The sequence below is a fragment of the Lotus japonicus genome, chromosome 3 (genome assembly GCF_012489685.1).
Source record: "Lotus japonicus ecotype B-129 chromosome 3, LjGifu_v1.2".
Classification (NCBI taxonomy): domain Eukaryota; kingdom Viridiplantae; phylum Streptophyta; class Magnoliopsida; order Fabales; family Fabaceae; genus Lotus; species Lotus japonicus.
The window spans coordinates 39,109,850-39,117,051 of record NC_080043.1 but is presented as its reverse complement, the minus strand read 5'-3'; positions in this window follow the sequence as shown (position 1 = coordinate 39,117,051).

Below are 7,202 nucleotides of genomic sequence, written 5' to 3'. Positions count from 1 at the left end.
CTCCATCGCCTAATAGCGTTAAGCGCCCAAACAACAAGTAGCAAATAGAAAGGGTTAACTCCATGCAATTACCATGTATAAAAGAGAAAATCATGCTATTCAAATTTAATGACCAAGCATGGTAAATGAACTAGCATCATAACTCAACTCATATATCAATAACTTAGCATCATAACATTTATTCAGGCATCAACAATCCTCAACAATGTAACGACAAATCAGATATCAATAATCCTCAACAATATAACGACAAATCAGATATCAATAATCCTCAACAATATAACATCAAATCAGATATCAATAATCCTCAACAATATAAATCAAACTAGATATCAACAACCTCAACAATATAGATTAACTCAGCTATCAACCACTTAACATATCAGATGACAATAAAACCAACAATATGAGTCAATCAATAACGTCTCAAAAGACGGGACGATGATAGGACCACACCTCCTCATCGCCACTTATAACGTCTCACAAGACGGGACAATGATAGGACCACACCTCCTCATCGCCACTTAGCATCTCACAAGACGGGACAATCATAGGACCACACCTCGTGATCACCACTTAGCGTCTCACAAGACAGGACAATGATAGGACCACACCTCCTCATCGCCACTTAGCGTCTCACAAGACGGGACAATCATAGGACTACACCTCCTGATCGCCACTTAGCATCTCACAAGACGGGACAATGATAGGACCACACCTCCTCATCGCCACTTATAGCGTCTCACAAGACGGGACAATGATAGGACCACACCTCCTCATCGCCACTTATAGCGTCTCACAAGACGGGACAATGATAGGACCACACCTCCTCATCGCCACTTATAACGTCTCACAAGACGGGACAATGATAGGACCACACCTCCTCATCGCCACTTATAACGCCACGAAGGCCACACAGTACAATCCAACAACGCATATGCACAAATATATATCAACAATTTCAAATCCAATAATCAAGACAGAGTAACCCTATGTTACTCTTAATATCAACAAGCATACGTCAACTCAACTCAATGACAGAAACCAGTAAACGGCCGAAGCCTCTCAGAAAACGGCGACACACGTCTCAATAAGTTTACTCGGCCGAAGCCTTCAGAAAACATTTGGCACAAGCCTCAGAAACAGTCAATATAAGCAAGCATACAACATTGCAAGCATAATAATCATAATCCAATGCCAATCAATATAAACACCTTCATCTCAAACGCATGCAGTGCGATAAAAGCAGGCAAGACTCAAAGACGCGCTAAAACCGAGTTACCCTTACCTTCGTGAGTAGAAGTTGGGCATGGAAGTCGTGAACCTAGAACAAGGAAACACAATCATCAACACAATCCTCACTAGGGGCAACACGATCTAATAATACTAATCGAAATCGTAAAGAAAGCTTTTAAAGCTTCAGAGCTCACATTTGGGCACGAACGGACAACGGAGACTTCGTTCGCTAAAACGAGCATAACTCGAGCTACAGAACTCGGAATGACACGAAACCAAAGCCAAAATTTCGGCAATCGAAAGAGCTACGCTATAGCTCAGGTCATAGAGACTCAAAAATTATTTTTGGATACGGTACCCTAACAAATAGGTTTCGGCGACTCTCAAAAATAGGGTTTCCAAACTTTTTCTTCGATCTAAATCAATTCCTAGGTATTCTTAGGCGATATCTAGGCCAGGGAAACTCTCAGAAAAATTATCGGATCGAAAACTGTCGCAGGGGTATTTTGGTCAATATTTTTAGCTCAAAAACTCAAAATCAGAATTTTGAAAAACAAATCAGATGGGGTCGACACCAAGGATGATTATGACGACTAATCCTACTAACGCTAAGCTCAGTCGAGGGTTTTAAGCCCAAAGGACGGAACTTTAGCAAAAAATGGGTATTATAAGCAGAATTGAAACTCGGCGGCAATTCGGCGAGAATCGGCGAAATGAAATCCGCTAAACATGCTCTTGGGCACGTAGGGAATAAGTTTAGATAGAGAGATCGAGTTATTTGGACAGTTTTACAAAAAGCTCATAACTTTGAGCACAGAAAGACATAGAGAAAAGCGACAGAATTGACGATCAGAAGTAAGGATTAGCATCAGTACCTTGAGGCCTACGTGTAGCAACAAACTGTGAGACTATCAGACAAGAATCGGCGAAAAACTCTTCTCCTCCTCCTCCTCTTGAAACCCACGGCCGTGTGTGTGTGTGTTTGTGATGTTTTTGTTTTTTTCATTTTTCAAGCTATTTATAGGAAATGGAAAATGCGGAAAAATGAAAATTTCGCGATTCCGATTTTTCCTGCGCATTCCTCTGTGAATTCTAAGATAGGTTCTGGCGACAGAATTCCAAAACTCAAAAGAGGTTTCTTGGAATTAAGGTAAACAATCCAAAGTCGGTGTAAATCTAGTTTACCCGAAAAACTACTTTTTGCAGTGAATGTCGGATGAGAAAGCTTCTTTCTGAAGAAAGATTGGAAACATCAAGAGAAATAGGTGTACGCGTGTGGAATCTTCGTTTGAAGCTCTGAATAGAAAAAGTCTTCATCAACCGTTTATTTTAGGTTTCTTGAGCTATCAGGGATTCAACTTCGGCAAACTTCCGAGAACTAGAATCGGACGTTCGTACATTCCAGGGTTTCGTATCGAAACGCTCGTTAGGGAAAGGAATAAGTGAAATTCTTATAATCCTCTGAATATTTTTGAATTCCGCTTCTATAGTGCTTTAAGGGCGTATTAGCCTTTTACTAACGCTTTCGCCCTAAGGCGGAAGTGAATAAAGCTCGTTCTATAACCTATAGTGATTATAGTACTATTCTTAGTCATTTCCTGAACTTTCTTCTTCATAACGCTAATCCAAACATTAAACACAAGTCAAGTTCCCCTCGTGCTGACACAAAATCCTATGCGTGAGTTGGAAATTAATTATTTATTTAATTCTAAAATCCTGGGTCTTACAGAAACCAGAGGTGGTAAAAGATATTATATTACTTTCATAGATAATTTTTCTAGATACACCAAAGTATATCTCATTAGAAATAAAGATGATGCCTTTGACATGTTTCTTTCTTATAAAGCTGAAGTATAAAATCAATTGGATAGAAAGATTAAGAGAGTTAGATCTGATAGAGGAGGTGGGTATACAATCTTTAATGATTTTTGCACAAAAGAAGGTATTATACATGAAGTGACTTCTCCTTATTCTCCTGAATCAAATGGTGTAGTTGAACGAAAAAATAGGACTTTGAAAAATATGATGAATTCTTTACTTGTTAGCTCTTCTGCACCTGATAATTTGTGGGGTTAAGCTTTGTTGACTGCATGCTTTCTTCAGAATAGGATTCCACATAAGAAAACTGGTAAGACACCTTATGAACTGTGGAAAGGCTATAAACCCAATCTGAAATATTTGAAAGTGTGGGGGTGTCTTGCTAAGGTCATGTTTCCTGATCCTAAGAAAAGAAAAATCGGTTCTAAAACTTCTGATTGCATGTTTATTGGCTATGCTGAACATAGTGCTGCACATAGATTTCTTGTTTTAAAGAGTGATGTGCATAACTGTGATACTATTTTAGATACAAGGAATGCTGAATTTTTTGAACATGAGTTTCCTTTGAAATCTAAATATGCCTCTTATTCTCATTCTGAATTGATTAATTTTGATGATTCTGTTCATGTACCTTTTCAAAATGCTAACAATGACTCTGCAGATGATGAGCATGAAAATTAAGAGGGAGATTTTAGAAGGAGTAAGAGACAAAGGAAACCAACTTCCTTTGGAAATGATTTCTATGTTTATTTAACTGATAATGATCCTTTAACTTTTTCTGATGCCATTTCATCTTCTGATTCACGTTTTTGGAAAGAAGCTATCAAAATTGAACTTGATTCTATCATGAAAAATAATACTTGGGCTTTAGTTGATTTGCCTTAGGGAGCAAAACCAATTGGATGCAAATGGATCTTTAAAAGAAAATATCATCCTAATGACTCTATTCATAAATATAAAGCTAGATTGGTTGCAAAAGGTTTCAAGGAGATGATCAGCAAAGCTCTGGATGGCTTTTTCCTCCGATCCAATGGCAACGACTCCAACCTGTTTGGCAATCGAAAAATCCCTACGAGCTCTTGTCAAAGCCCTAGCAGCACTACACACATGAGGAAGAATCAAAGACGAATCATGTGAGACCCAAAATTTCAGTTATAGAATTAATTAATTAAATTCCTTACCACGATTAGGTTTCGATGTATCGTGAAGGAAACATGAACAAGTGTTTACTGAATGGAATAAATTATGAAGGAGAAAGTTCAGAAAAAGACTAAGAATAGTATTAAAGTCGATATAAGTTATAACGCGAGTCTTATTCGCTTACGCCTAGGGCAAGAGCGTTAGTAAACGATTAATTTACTCCTAAAGCACTATAGAAACTAATTCCAAAAATATTCAGAGAAATATAAGAATTTCTCTTATTCATTTCCATGACAATTGTTTCGACACGAAACCCTGGAATGTACGAACGTCCGATTCTAATTCTCTGAAGTTTGCCGAAACTGAATCTCTGATAGCTCAAGAACCTTAAAATAAACTGTCGATGGAGACTTCTTCTATTCGGAGCTTCAAACGAAGATTTCACACGCGAACACCCATTTCTTTCGATGTTTCTAATCTTTCTTCAGAAGAAAGTTTTCTCATCCGACATCAACTGCAAAAAGTAGTTTTTCGGGTTAAATCGATTCACACCGACTATGGATCGTTTGCTTCAATTCCAAGAAACCTGTTTCGAGTTCTGGAATTCTGTCGCCAGAATCTATCTTAGAATTAACAGAGGAACGCGCAGGAAAAATCGGAATCGCGAAATTTTGATTTTTCCGCATTTTCCCTCACTTATAAATAGGTGAGAAATGAAAAAAAAAATTCATCACCACCATCACCAAGAGGCCGCGAGCTTGAGAGGAGAAAGGGGGAAGTGATTTTCGCCGATTCTTGCTTGATCGTTGCACCGTTCGTTGCTACGTGTAGACCTCGAGGTATAGATGCTATTCCTTACTTCTGATCGTCAATTCGGTCGCTTTTCTCTATGTCTTTATGTGCTCAAAGTTTTGAGCTTTTTGTAAAACTGTCCAAATAACTTGATTTCAGTGTCTAAACTTATTGCATACATGCCCAAGAGCATGAATATCCGGTTTTTTTCTGCTGAATCTCGCCGAATCGTCGCGGAGCTTCAATTCTATGAAAATACCCATTTTCTGACCAAAGCTTCGTTCTTTGGATTAAAAACACTCGGCTTATCTTAGTGCCAGTAGGATTAGTTGTCATAAACGTCGTTAGGGACACGCTCATCAAATTTATTTTTCAAAATTCCGACTTTGAGTTTTTGGGCTAAAAACACTGACCAAAATACCCCTGTGTTAGTTTTCGACCCGATAAATTTTCTGAGAGTTTCCCTGGCCTAGATATCGCCTAAGAATACATAGGAATTAAATTAGATCGAAGAAAAGTTCGGGAAACCCTATTTTGATAGTGGCCGAAACTTATTTGCTATGGTACCGTGTCCAAAAATAATTTTTTGGTCTGTATGACCTGAGTTCTAGCGTAGCTCTCCCCGTTGTCGAAATTTTGGTTTTGGTTTCGTGTCATTCCGAGTTCTGTAGCTCGAGTTATGCACGTTTTAGCGAATAAAGTGTTTTTGTACAAAACTTGAATCAAGTCAAAACTCATCCATTCGGGGAAAGCCCTTCCATTCGTGCCTAGATGTTGTACTCTGAAGCTTCTTGAGCTTTGTCTAACGTTAGTTAGTATTGTTTCGATTGTACCAACTTATTTTGATTGATCTTTGCTTTGTTTGCTCTAAGGTTCGTTTGTGGAAACCTTGGGCTTGACTGAGCAAGCTTGTGAGCGTGACTTACACCGTGAATCTGGAGGAACAAGAGGTGAAAGCAACTTACCTTGCTAGCTAATGCTTTAGGCGTCGACCAATTCGACTTGATTTATTGTTTATGCACTTGATTGTGATTGACTGAGAAATGTTTTCTGGAGGCTTCGGCCGAGTGAACTAATTGAGACGTGTGTCTCCGTTTTCTGAGGCTTCGGCCGACATTGTTGATTATTTATCGCTTGATTGTTGTTGATTGATTAACATTCTATGTGCTAAATGTTTAATCTAGGATGTGTTGATATATGTGACATGACTGTTGGATTGTGCTAATTTGATTATGCAATTACACATATATCTGTTGTACGTCAGAGTGAGGATAACGGGCAGTTATGCCATACTCGTGATGAGGATTTGGGAAAAAGTTTGATGGGGCGAACCGAGGTTCGGACCCTTATTATTCTAGTGGATCGAGACCTTCTCTGGGAGTTACTTGGGATGATGGGATCTTTTAAACTTATAAGATTAGAGATAAACCTAAATGGAAACTATTTTACAAGGAAAATTCATAATACACTAAACAACCTCTGAAACCTTTAAATAATGATAACAATGTCAGATGAAAGCTTAGGGCTTGGATGTTAGTTTTGGAAAATGAGAAGTGTCGCCGAATCCATGTTTTGGGGAAACTAATAAGTTTCTGAGTACGTTGATACCTTTTGCTCGATGAGCAGTTTGTTGTTTGGCTATCTAGAGGATAAGTCAGGGAACTATAAGTTTCCAAGTACATTGGTACTCCTTCGCTCTTTGAGCAGTTTATTTAGCCATCCAAAGGATGAGCCGGGAAGCTTCACTGAGGCGTGAGACTTCGTGAAAGCATGGAACTTTACTGAAGCGTGAGACTTCGTGAAAGTGTGCAAATTCACTAAAGCGTGAGACTTCATGAAAGCAGAAACTTCACTGAGGCGGGAGACCTCATGGAGACGGGAACCTTCGCTGAAGCGGGAGACTTTGCGGAGGCGTGAAACTTCACTGAAGCGTGAGACTTCGTGAAGGTGTAAAACTTCATTGAAGCGGGAGACTTCATGAATGCGCGAAACTTCACTGAAGCGTGAGACTTCGTGAATGCGTGAAACTTCACTGAAGCGTGAGACTTCGTGAATGCGTGAAACTTCACTGAAGCGTGAGACTTCGTGAATGTGTGAGATTTCACTGAAGCGTGAGACTTCGTGAAAGCGTAAGACTCCATTGAAGTGTGAGACTTCATGGAAGCGTGAGATTTCATCGTCGTTTACCCTAGGGAAAACGACAGGGAACATTTGTT